The 14530-nt window shown below is 42.1% G+C and overlaps 1 protein-coding gene across 8 annotated transcripts in view; it reads left to right on the forward strand.

Moving 5' to 3' along the window:
• The window catches only part of LOC128877174 (choline transporter-like protein 1), a 65677-nt gene that overhangs the window by 9783 nt on the left and 41364 nt on the right, over positions 1 to 14530 (forward strand). Inside the window, exon 1 of one of the 8 annotated variants that reach the window (XM_054124259.1) lies at positions 7149 to 9138. The exons of 6 other annotated variants lie outside the window; for them this stretch is intronic. The gene's annotated coding sequence lies outside the window, so the exon portion shown is untranslated. Of the gene's footprint in view, positions 1 to 7148; positions 9139 to 14530 lie in introns of those variants that run through there. One more of the 8 variants, XM_054124251.1, reaches the window with a different exon arrangement.

A 14530-nucleotide genomic window follows, 5' to 3' on the forward strand; every position in this document is an offset into this window, starting at 1 on the left:
ACGATTTCTTTTTGTGGCGAATATCGATGACTGTATCGGATACGATTCTTTTTTATTCGCCAGCGTCACGTGGAGTTCGGTTGAGCCGTGTTTCATATGCAGCAGATGCGCATCCACTGATGAAACACACGTCGGTTCTTTCGTCCTTTGTTGTTTTTCCCGTCTGTCTGTCTGTCTGCGCCGGGTATCTTCGCCCATGTTTTGCCTACGGTTGCGCAATTGCAGCCGCGATATACGCCACGCTCTTGTCAATTTCTCCATAATGCCAGCCAGAGTTTCTTCCGTAATTATGATTGCACCATTTATTATTTACATTGCCATTAACGCGTTCCTGCATATTGCAACCGAACGCGACGATACGGTCGAGTAGAGGATTGTCTCCGATTATCTTTGTCTATCGTTAGCACCGCGCGTGAAATTTTTTCTGCCATGGTTCTCGCTCAACGTTTCCCAAAGTTTTTTCGCTGATGGGTCCGTTTTTATCCAGCTACATATATATCTACGAAACAATGGTGTTGTTGCGCGACTAATTTCGTTTTTTAATAGTTAACATGCTTGAACGGTTTTTATTGTTGAAGTTTAAATAAAAATAGAGATTTGTTCGACGTACTAATTGTAGTCTTGGCAAGCTATGTTATTGAACATTCTCGACTGAAATTTCAGAGCACTTCCGTATTTTGCTATCTACAATGATAGTGAAATATAAACATCATAGGGTTGAGGTTATACAAGACCGTGAAATTATACTCTCGCCCCGACTGGATTACTAAGTTTTTCATCGTAAAAAATTCATCAGGGAATTCCAGTGAGTCGTACGGAAAGTTTTTCGACTCGCCGTGGATCTGGGTCCACGATCGTAATTGGATGCGTCTGTGCGCAGAAAAAGTAGCCCGATCAAAGTGGATGCGCATAAACGACCGCAAAACAATTTGGCCCCGGTCCAGTCAAGTCGGTGACTTGTCACAGTTCGTGTTGCCCGGATTCGAAAATTTGCCTACAAGATACTCGGGCTTCTGCCTGAACTACCACGGAGACGAATATCGATAGAGACTCGAGTTTCGCCAAGTAGTCGCGATTCTATTTCCGTTTTGTCAGCATTAACTTTTAGACGTCCGCGTAACGTACTTTATAATGGTGGTCGCGACACGCTTTGTAACTCGTACGCCCGCGGAATATATACGGTTTTTGAAATTCTCGCGCAGGAAAATTCGCTACGTAAAAATGTTCGTCTTGTCGTTGGTTCGCCTCTTTTTTCCATGTAATTAATCCCTCTATCCGCAACGTCGCAATGTTTTTAAACTGGGACGTGTACTCGAGGTATAACCGTGCCTTTAAATGTAGAAATCTCCCCAACTCCGTTATGCGCAAACTTCGGAGGCATTGCTTGCGCGGCTGGTAACGCTAACTCTTGCGAACTATCCAAGCAGAAACACGTAATGAGACTACATGTCAATGGATGGCACCACCGATGTATAAACTCGGGAGGGTGCCTGTCTACTCACCTAGTCCTGTGCTATTCTTGCGAACGGTGCACGCAGCTGTGCTGCTTGCTTTGCTCGAAAACGTTATCGTTGGTGAATAATGCAGGGTGGTAGGCGTTTCTTCCAAATAAAATTGCAATTGATGCTCCCGAGTTTGGAAAGTCAAATTAAACGTACAAGTAGAGTCGGTAGAAACTTTATTATTTATAGGAATGGTTGGCTACCTGTGTCCGAGGCCAAGCAGTCACCCCTAACGCCATAATTAACTACTCCATCCAACAAAAATCGTGCCGTAGAATTAAATTATGATTTTTTTCAGAATGTTTTTAAATTACTTTAAAAAAAAAAAAGTATTTTAAATTTTACTTCAATTTAAATGATTTCATACGTTCTAGTTCAAACTTTCTACGTGTGCTTTATTAAAGCAATGCGCGAAAATAAATGTGGGTCGATATTATCGCCCTAAGACCTTTTCATGCTATTAATTAATCAATTGTCCATCATTTTAATTTTCCATGAAAAGCTTTAAATGAACTCTTTGCTATTCACTAAGTGAACTGTTGCGCTTTCAAAAATAAAAATTATTTTATGAATGGAACAAGTAATCTTATCGTTAAAAGTTCGCTTATTTATCAACTCAGCCCAAACAAGGCCAAGTTCTGGAGAACGTGTCCAGCAAGTCGCCAAAACGCGTTTGGAAAATATTCACGTGGCTCGTTATTGTAAAATAAATTCGCGGCGTTTCGTTATCGATTCAAGCCACCAAGACGTCCTGACAAAACACTCGTACTCTATTTTCATGCCAGTGCACCAGACAGAGTATGCAACGTTCCCCCCGCAGAGTCAATAACTTTGTTGACGTATCGATAATCTTTGTCGGAAACGGTGATTCGCGTAGTCGCGCGAAAGCCCTGGGATACCGAACGTATCGTGGGCCAGATACGTACCAGGAGGCCGACAGGAAGATGAATCAATAAATGCGTCTGGTCGGGTCGTGTTCAATTTTTAAAACGTCCGCCTTCAAAGGATCTCCCCCGATTGTTATTCGACGAAACGAATGTCGGGCCTGTTCATGAATCTGGATTGATAAATTCGTCAACTGAATTTTAAGTCGATCACGGTGCTCGTATTTAATGCAGGTGGAATATTTATAACGCGCATTAAACCTGACGCCGTCCCGTGTTTTTGTTTTCCTCGAATAAAGTTGAATTCTCACATGCAGAGGTTTTGCAGCCACTTCGTTACCAAACCTTTTCCCACGGGGATCATTTTCACATGGAAACGATATTTTTGTAATTTTAATAGAACGCCTCTTTAAAATGAAAACGAATGAGCATTTCTTAGTTATGCAACAGCGTGGCATCGTACATTCAATATTGTATTAATTCAAATAAAATAAGGTACTATGTACACGCGCGCAGACTGTTTTGGATTAGTGGATGTTTGTTGACCGCGGTATTTTGCTGAATGTTATTTGTTCAAAAACTCAAATAAAGTCGAAAACGTGGCGACGTATTTCCCTACATTTTTGACTGTATTTGCCTTTTCAAATAAATAATATTTACCAAAATAACATGACCATCGTAAATACAGTTTCCCATCCGTCTCCCGGTATATTTTGTTTTATTCAAAGTAATATAATATCGAGTCCGTCGAACCACCAGTAATTAAAAACATAATTCGTCGGAACGTTACAATAAAGACGTTGATCGAAGTCTTCTTGGGAGTCCCATAAATAGTTTTCGCAATGCTTAATCGATGGATTAGAGAGGGGACAACGAGCCTCCTTGTATAGTTTTATTGTCACAACGGAGATATCCAGGTGTTGTGTTTCTACGTGACTCGCTCGGTGTTTTTGTTATCGTTGGAGAGAAACGCGCGCAAAGTCGACTGGCATTATGCGTACCGCATTGTAGCCTCAACGTTACGGACCGTCAATGTGACAGCGGCTATCAAAGTGTTCATGCTATGCGCGCACACCGGAGGTAGCTTATTCGCAGCGACGATTCCCGGTGTCGAAATATTTTCCTTTAATGCTTGGTAAAAGTGACGTGTACTCCGCGAACGAAGACGATAAATCCACGGGATTTGAAGCTTTCGTATATTTCAAAATAAAAGCTCGACAAAAAAAAAGAGAGGAAACACACGCTCGGCTCCGCGGGGGACACGTTGCTTGGAAATTTTTATGAAAGTTGAAGTCTCGACGCAATCACGTCACCCGGGCGCGATACATACGATGCAATTAGTCTTGACCTAGCGCAACGCTCGGTTACTATATTACGGTTGACGCGGATATAAGTTACTGGAAACTTTTTGACACAAAGGTGCTGCTATCGGGGTTTGAGAGGGGGTAGAGGGGTGCCAAATTTCCCCGTGGAATTATATTGCCCGTGCCCAGCTGACCTACACGTTCGATACAATTTTCGGAGATCCTCCGGGCGGCCGCCATGTTGCGTGGACGTGCGAATACTGTGGTTAAAGTGGAAATGTATATTTAGCGCGAAAGCCGGATTAAAAATTATAGGACTTTAATATGTTAGTCTATGCAGGCTGGCGTGTGATACGTTTTCAACTCCAACGAGTTGGTTCTCGTCATATGTTTGGAGGTTGGTGTAGTAATTCACGTATCGTGAATTATGTATTTCTTGTATTCTTCGAGGCTAACTAGACTATTTACGATGTACTACCGCGTATTAAGATTAATGTAAAAATTGTCATGGTAATTTTTCGGTCTACACGAGCATGAATACGACCACATTCGTCTCGTACGCGGAACAGACAATTCCCTTGCTCCGTTTAAATTCGGTAATACCCGGCAGTAACGTAAACGTTCTCCTCGAGTTTGTCGTCGCGTAAGTACTTTTCCATTTCGTCCAAGAAATTTCCCGTACGATCTTGAAAATTAAAAAGAAACTCGGTAATATTTTCATTGCCTGTCCGTACGTAATTTCGCAACGAACGAATTGCACAACCTCGAAGGTCGCTAACCTCCGATACGTATCTTGTTTACACAGTTAATTAACAGGCGCGCTCGGCGATCGTTAAGCGTTGAATTTTTTATTCGGACGGTGAGCATCGTGGCATGGTCGCAACGACGACATTAATAAAGTGCAGCAAGGAAACGCGAATCGTATCCGAGGAAACGTTCGCGGTCGATCAATCGCCAAAATCGATTCAATCGACGCCGACGATCACGTGGCACGAAACGTGTGGTTTATAAAGTTACGTAACCCCACGCCAATAACAAGATGCCCGTGAAATATAGAAACATTTCTGCGGCCTTATCGTTCGCGGATGTAACAGGGCTCCGTTGCGTCAATTTTACAAGAACGAAACCTTACGACGCGGGGCTACTTGTTGAACACCGTATCGATTCCAGGAATTTTTTTCATCACCGACGCGTCCGCTTCCGTCGACACGGATTCGTGTTTCACGCCAGAATTATCGAGTAATTCAATCAATCTTTACATATTCTTAATAAAGCGATTCTTTCGGTCGTGATAGCTAGTTCAATTTATTCGATTGTGGTAATTTTCAACCGTATTTTAAGTACAGATTAATTTCTTCCATGCATTAGTATTTGGAAATTCTCGTTATTCGGCGCTCAAGTGACGAGATATCTCATCGCGAATAAGAAATTCAATAATTAAAATATTTTAGATAATATTTTAGTCTCGATTCACGAGGTTTCTAACGCGATCATTCAACTCGCAAATATCAATTTCAATTTCACATTGAGTTTTGTTTCAAGTTGAACGATGTACCAGTAATTTTTGCGGCCTCCGCATATCGAATCGATAGGAAAATAGGGAGGTTATTAACGTGTAGATGTGAAATCGACATTCATTAGTTCGTTTGTTACGGGCAGTTATTTTTCCTGGAATTTGAAATATTGCTCCGTTCGGCATTATCCTCTATCGAGATAGAGAATGAATTAAAGACCACTTGGATATTTGAAATCGAATGAATTCTTTATTGTGGGAGAGGCTTTACGGCTACAGAAATAAATCACGTTGGATTCCTGTTTTCGCGAATCGTATCATCGGTTAAATTCTCCGGCAAATGAAATATGCCGGAATATTTTTGCCTTTAAATTGGTGGCGATAAATAATGCGACATCATCGAACGAAAAGTTCCACCTATGCGTTCGGATGTTCTCTCCTTTTTTTTTTTTTTTATTCGGGGAAAGATTCCATTGGCGTTTGGAAATCTTCCATTTGAGATTATTTGGCATTTTAAATTCCAATTTGAATTTATGCGAATCCAGCTCCGCTGTGCACCGGTGTGGATTTTTCTAGAAACTTTTCCTTAGCTCTTAGAACATTTTTCTCTTAGATTCATTAATTTTCTTAATTTTCCTCGACTCTTTATCCTTTCTTTTTTTATATACCTGAACCCCGCTCAAAACCTATTCTTCTTTCACGGTTTCACCCCTAAACAATACCCATTCACTTTTTTTTCTGTGAAATTCTTGAAAGTTCGGAAAAGTTTTGCTCAAAGAATTGCTAATAAATAGCTCTCTTTACGATCGTATGGTTAGGTAACGTTTATATATCATTCGTGTCCCATAATTCAAAAGTAGGCACGTGTATATTTCTTTCCTTCTTTAATAAAAAAAAAAAAAAAAATCTGGAACGTTGTCAACGCGACACTGCGTCGAAATAAAAAAGAATTGGCTGAATGGAAGAGAATAATGGTCTTTTGAGGGATAACATGAAAAGCCGATTAAAAAAACAAGGCCGTCGACAATGGTCGTCGATCGAACTTGATCGACAAATTTCTGAGGTGCACCTACAACGATAAACACAATGGCGACGTTGGTCGACAACGGTGGTGTCTGGATCTCCGGAATTAATTCCAACGCCGTGATCAAAAGAGAACGAGGACCCAAGGAATTCTCGAGGGTCATGGAAGACATCATTAATTTCTTCGGACTTCTCGAAATGCAAGATGCATGAATCGTCCTAGAAGGAGCTGCAAAGCCGGGGGGAGGGTACGGAACGAGAGAGAAGTATCTTTTTCATTGGAGAAACGCTGAGCTTGTTTGTTCTATCGCCTCTCGACAATGAAGTGGAGCCAGATTACATAGATCCAGCATTATTCGTGTCCCCCGTGTCTATAAATTCCTCGATATTTCACGCCAAAGAACATTATGCAGCGTGACCGTTTCAAGTGCACTCTCACGTGACGTTCTCTGTGAAATCTAAAAGCTTCTTTGACCAGCAGTTGCATAATTAAACTAGACAATACAGCAAACAAAGTGAAAATTTAACGAGTTATTTTCGCCAGATAATTTAAACTTGTTCGCCGACACCATTACCGAGAGTTCTCTTGAATACAATACACAGTTACTCGCAAAAGTATCCACCCAACTCCTACGCGCAATATATTTCCCGTATTTTATCAGTTTTGATCGGAAGCAGGGAAAGTTCCATTTGAATAAAAGACGGCGAACAAAAGAAACGCGTGTAACAATGTATTCGCGGTTCACAGTTGTTTTATTTAATTATTTAAAATAAGTTTATCGCGTATATTTTACTTCCTCAAACTTTAGTACGAATTAAATAATTCTCTTTTCTTTCATCGGAATATGCCCGTGATCGAAAATGAATGATCGTTAATATTATGTATAGGAAAATATACATCGTTAACGAATTTTCGCTTATAGAAACTAATATCCACATTTATCAACAACATGGACGAGCATTATTATGTGGCCAGAACGCGAATAGAAAATAATTAAAATTCATATCCGATACCAAAATTTCCCTAATTCATTGTTTACAGTATATTCAAATTTGACGGGAAAATTCAATTTATTTTCGAGGAGTATCGATAAAGTTCTATATACGAGTGAATTAGAATTGGTAATTCTAACTTTGAAATAGTTTAAATATGTAAAATACACTACACTTTATGAATGAGGGGCATATTTTTGCAGGTAACTGTATATCACGTTCGCGGATGTATGAATCGTACGAAATACCGATTCAGCGGTACGGAACGCATTACTTTATTAATTAACGTATTACAAAAGTATCGCCGGATTTAAACGAACGCAGTGTTTGCACGAATAAAGGTATAATACACGGGTACGGTGATAAAAATCCACGCCATTTTTCACAGATATAGATTCCCAGCGCCGAAATAATGAAACAAGTTTATATCAATTTGCGACTGCGAATGTTACCGCTTCCGGATAATAATCTACAATTCGCCGAGCGTAAAAGCGCCTGCGGCTACGCAACCCTCGTTACACGAAGTTGCTAATGCGGGTGAAAGTATTTCATTGGGAGACAATTATGTTCGATGTTTATTCTCGTCGTATAATTAAGCTAAAAATGATTTCACTAGTTGCCGCTCGTTTACCGCGATTGTTTCGAACGTGTTTCGAAGGTGAAATATCGGTTCCAACTGAAAAATACCCGCATACGTAAAATCCTGTAAAAGTACCCGACGTTATCTGCTAACAGTCCGTCTGTATGTACACAATGCGTTAGCGATTTAACGCAATAACTCCCACCGCCAATCGTTTTATTGCCAGAGGATAAATATACCGTTACCTGTAAACCTCGAAAAACAATTGCGCAACGCATATGTGTAGCAAACAATAGTCTTACATACATACATGTCTAGTTTATTTTTATAACTCAGAATGAGTTTTGTGCTCGTTGATTTTCTAATTCTCTTTAATCGATTAAAGAATTTGGATACTCTTATTTCCAACTTTATTATTCAACTGTCATTATGTACACATCATTTTTAAAATTCTTTATATCGCTTCTCTATCGGATAGACACTGATAGATTATATGTATATCGAACCTGTCGATCTAATAAATAAAATCACACCAAAAAACCTAACCCATTTCTCAAACAGAAATACGAAAAGTGCCGCGAAAAATATTCCTCCCGCGACGCTGAGAGGTCGTTATTTATTGACTCGATCACAAGTCACTCCTGTGAAACCCGGGGACGCTTGGACGCCGTTATCGAGTGCGGCGAGAGCTCCCTCGCTCCTGTAATCGCCAGCGTCAAAGTCGCCTTCAATCCGGGTACCCGAACCCGCATGGGACGGTGGGAGAGCACCAAACCGAATCGCGTGCTCCGGAGGAGGCTTTCTCGCAGGATCGACTCACGTGTCGCTGAAACCGTCTTCGCCGAAGGATCTGAAAGGGAACGAGTGGAAAGAGGATACCGCGTTTACACCGTGGCGAGCGACGAGGACACGAGCGCGACGACGAATACGGACGGACCGTCGAGTCGGAAAAGGAGGGATGACCGCACCGGGAGTATCGTTAACCGGTACAAGAGTCCGTTCTCCAGCGTGCACAAGTGGCGAGGCACGGGTTAGTATCGCGAGTGAACTCGGTCGACACGCAGGCGAGTCTCTCTCGGTTGCTCGACGCGCGGAACTGGTTTCGAGTGGATCTGATCGTCTTAACCGGGGCGGGAAAACATTCATGGAGCGTTACGACGAACTCCGTCGTCGGTGACGTCGCTCGGGGGCTTCTATTTCCGTGCTCGCCCGAGTGTCTATCAGCGACTCGCAGCCAGTGTTTTGGGCACAAAGGAGGATTTCGCGAGTGTGCCGCGACGCAAAGATCCACCACGGTCGGATCGGTCCGTTAGCTGGCAGGAATCTAGGCGTGTACGAGGTACGTCGTGCTCCGGAGACTCGGCGAACTCGTTACGAACGAGTTCGGCGTGCATGTATCCCTCCTCCCTCGCTCTTCGTGCAGAATTTCTCCAAGAGTGCCGGAGAACTTTGGCGTAGTTGCAGCAACAATGTTAATCGGGACGATACCCGACCAAACGTGCCCCATCGTGACACAGAAAGGGAGATGGGTAGAGGAGGGGGGGGGGGGATGGGCACACAATGCTACGCCATCGTTTTACCAGATTTCTGTGGTGGCTGGTGGTTGTCAAACCATTATCCTCGATGACCAACCAGACTATTTTCACTTACTCCGAGTGTCACGATTCGTGGATGAACACGGCATGCGTCCCTGTCGAGCGGTTTCGGAGCGAACTTTGCGTTTCCATTTCGGTTGATTTGGCAATTACGTATCGTTGAAGTCCGGGAAGAACGAGTGATTCTCTAATCTAAATATCACTGGGGAGGATTGCCGGTCCGCGGTGGACGGGATCGTTTAAACCGAGTGCACTCCGCGGAGATATCTTTTCAGGGGTCAACGAGATACCTTCTGCGCGCCGTGAACTCATAACTCTTACGGAAATCTGACCTTTAAAGTAAAATTTAGTAACTTCAGAGTTTTGCGTGGATACTGTTAGGCAGTCGATAAATATTCGAGAAGATATTTTTCACTTGGGAGTTTAGCTTGAATTTATTCGATTTACATGCGATCGCGTTGGACGAATGATATTATTTTTTGAAAAGGCGCACCTATCGAATACAACGATTTTGACCGTTTCACACACTGTTCGAGTATCTCTGTAAATTTTGTCATACTTAAATGATCGTTCTTTCCTCGAGTTACACGCTTCTCTAGCGAAGAACGTAAAAGATGGTGTCCATGATTCAACAGCGGCGACCGTCCGTATCGCACTCGCGTTTCTCCTCGTTGGTTTCAAGGTTGTCGGTGAATGGTACTGTCAAACCATTATCTCGATCGAGCATCGTGACAGTTTTCGCTTACTTCGAGTAGAGCGATGAGCACTTGCCCGTCTCACTCGAGTAATTTCAAACAAACTCTGTTTCATTCCATTTCGAATCATTTTATAATCGTGCATGCTTAGCTTCTGAGAATATTCCCACAGAGGATTACCACAGTGCATGTGTGGTAACGCAGAGACGGACTCAAACGAATCCAGCGTACCCCTTCGGGGGCGTTTTCTCAGAGGTCAATGATACCTCGTCTATCAGTCCGAGAAATGAGGTCATAATTTCCACGCAAATCAAATGATTCTAATCAAATTTAATACATCTATCGCTCAACGTATGTTTTTAAGGTGATACATAAACGTACAATACAAAATTATGTACTCGCCCTTCAAAAGAAAAAAATTCTAAAGACTCATCGTGCTCCAGTAACTCCGTCGTAACCCCCAGAGTAAGCCGGTATAAAAAGTGGAATCAAACAAAACATACTAAACGCGTCGATATCAATCCCTCAGGGGCTGCAATTGTGCTTGGTCGCAATTGTAGTACGGGTTTGGCGAACCCGAGGTACCCGAGCTCCTTACAGGACCATTGATAAAAAAAAAAAGATAACGTGTTAAAGAGATAAGAATGCCACGAGCAGATATCGTTGACAAAAGTGAAATAAGCCTGTTAAAAAATAAACCCGGCGAGCATCGATATCAAATCCCATAAACCTGTTGGCGCATTCTCCCTGTACACTTGCGAGTTTCGTTGAGCGCCAATAATTGTCCGTTCCCGTGTTACGCGCTATAACGTCGAAGACGATGAAGGAAGATGTTTGACGCCTTCCATGATTCGAGCTCCCGTTCCTCCACGTTGGTCTGGAGATCGTCGGGGAACAGGTACAGTTAAACCATTATCTGGAACGGGGCATCGCGTCTGTTTTCACTTATTTGGAGTGTTCCGTAGCCGATGGGGGTTATACCGTTCGTCCCGGTTCAGTAATTTCCTCCGACAGGGACTCTTCGCCTCTTGCGCCTGGTGCATCGACAGATCACGCGTTTCGTTCCCCGTGTTTTTCGGGATAACAGGCGTTATCTCCAAATTGATCTCCGCGATCTTCGCGGACGATAAACCACTTTGCGAAGAATATCGACAGGCGTGCTCGATTTCTCCCCCGTTCTATTGTTTGCGCCGGATACAGCTTGCCGGGGTATCTCTCGATTGACGTTGTTTATCGGCGAGGAAAGCTTCGCACGTGCTCTTCGCACGCGCGAATTCTCCTGTTCGATGCGTTCCATCGATTAGGAACACCTACGATGCCGTTCTTTTACCTGCCCCCCCGGAGGGAAATAAACCGCTGCCGGGGAATTATTGAAACCCGCGAACGGAACTTCTGTTCGACGGAAATCGCGCAACGTCGTCCTTGATCATAGGAATGCTTTGCTGGTTTGTTTAATCGCTTATTTACGGGTATTGGATTCTTGATACGTGGGAGGGGAAATTAGTCCTTCTACGTTGAGTGTTATTTATTTATTTACTTTACGCTTTTGATGCACCGCTTAACGTAATAAACGCGACGACAAGGAAAGAGGTCGAGGTAGGTTCGCGGTAAAAAGAGGCGGAAGAAAAGCGAAGAGGAGCGAGACGTAAATGTTGCTTGGCAAAATTAGAACAAATTATGATAATGCAGCGCGAACGGGTAGATCGAACGAAAGTAAAGAAAAAAATCGAGTACGTGGGAATAAGACTGAAATTTGTATTTTCGATAGAATTCTAAAACACGTCGGTATACCAGCATGCAGTGGATTCTATACGTCTACGATACTGTTTGTAACATTGTTTTGACAAGGGTTTACATTCGGATCGGAGATAGGAAAAGTTGATGTAGTTACTGGAAAGGTTTGATCTCTTAAATTCTTTATGCGCCAACTTTTTATTCCGTAACTTCTCCAACTCGAAGGTATATCATACTGGAGAGCTGGTAAATTGATTTAGTATATCTTTCGGTACATACAGATCAATAACCGAAGACGGTCGGCTGGAAAGGAAGGTAACAGATCCACGCAAGCATTGCCCGCTCGATAACACTCAGAAAGTTTTATACATCATTGTAGAACTTATACGCCGTGTATTAAATATCGTATATCGTCCCGTACGCGCATTACAAAGTTATTGTACACTTTCGTGCAACTAAAATAAATCTCTAGTTTTCATCAATATTCTTATTTATATTCAAAGTTTTTAAAGAGAGTAAAGTAAAGATACATTATGGCTAGAATTCTCGAAACAGTGGATGAATATTAAGTAATTGTTCGATCATTTGTAAAGTAACTATTTCTTATTCCTCAACGTGATGTTTACGTTCGGAGAAATAGCTATTGATAGCACGTTCGAGGTTATTATTACGGTTTCATGCTGAGTAATACTTCTTGCTCCACGGTATGCGTAAGAAATGTTAGGCAAGCGCAAAAACGTTAACATGTGTTGTGTAGATGACTCACGACGCGTTCTTATTACGTCTGGATTCTACGTGTTTAGACGAATGCGGATGATGAACGGGAACGGATCTACGTTTAAAATGTTAATCTCCTCGAACTCGATCCATGGTTTTCCTTGCCAAAAGCCTTCAAAACAAAACCAGGTGATAATCTTGATAGCATTCTCCAAATTTAAAGTCCGATGATTTCACGTACGCATTTCTACATTTCTTGGACAATAACTTTCACAATGACATTCGAGCAAAATATTGTGTGAGCAAATATAATTCGATATTTACATTCTTTTAATTTTTATATACAATATATACGTACACTTTCCTTCTATCTTTGATATAATAATTAACTCGATACAATTTACATACAGATATCAACGAAATTTTCAAATATTAAAACCCCTTCCTGTTTTCAATCATTGTTTACTGCTGGATAATTACATCTTCCTACAGATTCATTTCAGTGGATTCGCCGTATATGTTAATTTAGTTATTTCGAACACAATAGCTTGCTCGAAACCCCAAAATTATCAATCGTATTACCGGAACGCCTGCAAAAAAAAATTCCTATAACTCTTTACTCGTCGACGGAACCGTCGATGCGATGAAAAATAAATGTGCACCGCAAAAAAAAAAAAGAAAAAAGAGCCGTGAAGTATAAAACAACTCGGATGATGGAGAAGTCGAAATATCGGCCGTCCTATGGTTAAACGATTACAGGCGACAGGTGTTTGTCAAATATTATTAAAATCTCGGTTAGCACCAATTTCGAATGTTTTCCTCTCCACCTGTTCGACGAGGAACGGGGTGAAAAATGTCAATCAAAAAATTTCACCGACCCGCCAATCGTATTTGGCGGCGTTGCCGTCATCGAGGACGTATTGCTTCATCGCCTCGATACCTCCCGTCGATCAAGACATAATCTACAGCACGTCAGACGAGTGTGCAATTTGTGTTTACGTTTATTTCGAGATACCGTGACTGGCGTTGGAACTGCATTGACCCATAAACGCTCGGTTTTATCGGTATTACGTATGAAATAGACGGAAAAGCCCGCGCTGTGCGGCATTGGAGAACAGGTTCTTTCTTGATGCGTCGACAACTTCTGCCGGCCAATTGAGCCGACATAAAAGCTCAAAGGAATTGCAGCTGCGGGTCAACGAATCGTCCACTTGCACGAACACAAAGGAACGGAGCAAAACACACCGGCCAGGCTCTTGCCTCCTACTTTTCTTCGGCTCCACCCCCGCCTCTTTGTGTCTTCCCTCGTCTTCTTACTCGGTCTCTTCGCCGTCTTCGTCGTATTTCCCTCGCGTGTTATTCTCCGTTTCTTGCGAAATCAATTTTTCCTTGCCAGGAACAAAGACGACAAGTGACAAAGACGACTTCGACGTCGTTACGTTTACGATCGATCGCGTGCAATCGAACCGGTCACGGTGAACGATATTATCTGCAGCGGTCGATACACCAATTTCAACGGAAACTTTAAACCTCCCGTTTGACGTTCGTTTATCGTTCACCTAGTCTCTCTTTTCTTTTCCCATTTTCCAAAGGCGAATACGATTATCTGTTTAGAATTGTTCATAAGTGAAATTTACTGATATAAATTGAAGAACTTCTGCTCCCTTCGGTTCTAAACTTGATGCATTCTAAATATTTCGAGAAACTCATCTTTAGAGATTTTGCATTTTTTTTAATTAAAAATATTCGGGTACGCAACAAATAGATATCCATTTCTTTATGTATTCAATGTTCGTGTCTATTAACGCTAAATGTTTCGATTGACAGAAATATCATCTGTCGTATTGGTTGTACGATTGCGGTCCTGTGTCAAATGCAGACACGACCCCGGCGGTTTCCGGCCTGACACGTACACCTTCATTTGTTTTGCGAAACAATATCTGATAGTTAGTCCGTATTACCGAAATAGAAGAAACAGAAATTTAGCGAA

The sequence above is a fragment of the Hylaeus volcanicus genome, chromosome 5, assembly GCF_026283585.1.
Source record: "Hylaeus volcanicus isolate JK05 chromosome 5, UHH_iyHylVolc1.0_haploid, whole genome shotgun sequence".
Taxonomy (NCBI): domain Eukaryota; kingdom Metazoa; phylum Arthropoda; class Insecta; order Hymenoptera; family Colletidae; genus Hylaeus; species Hylaeus volcanicus.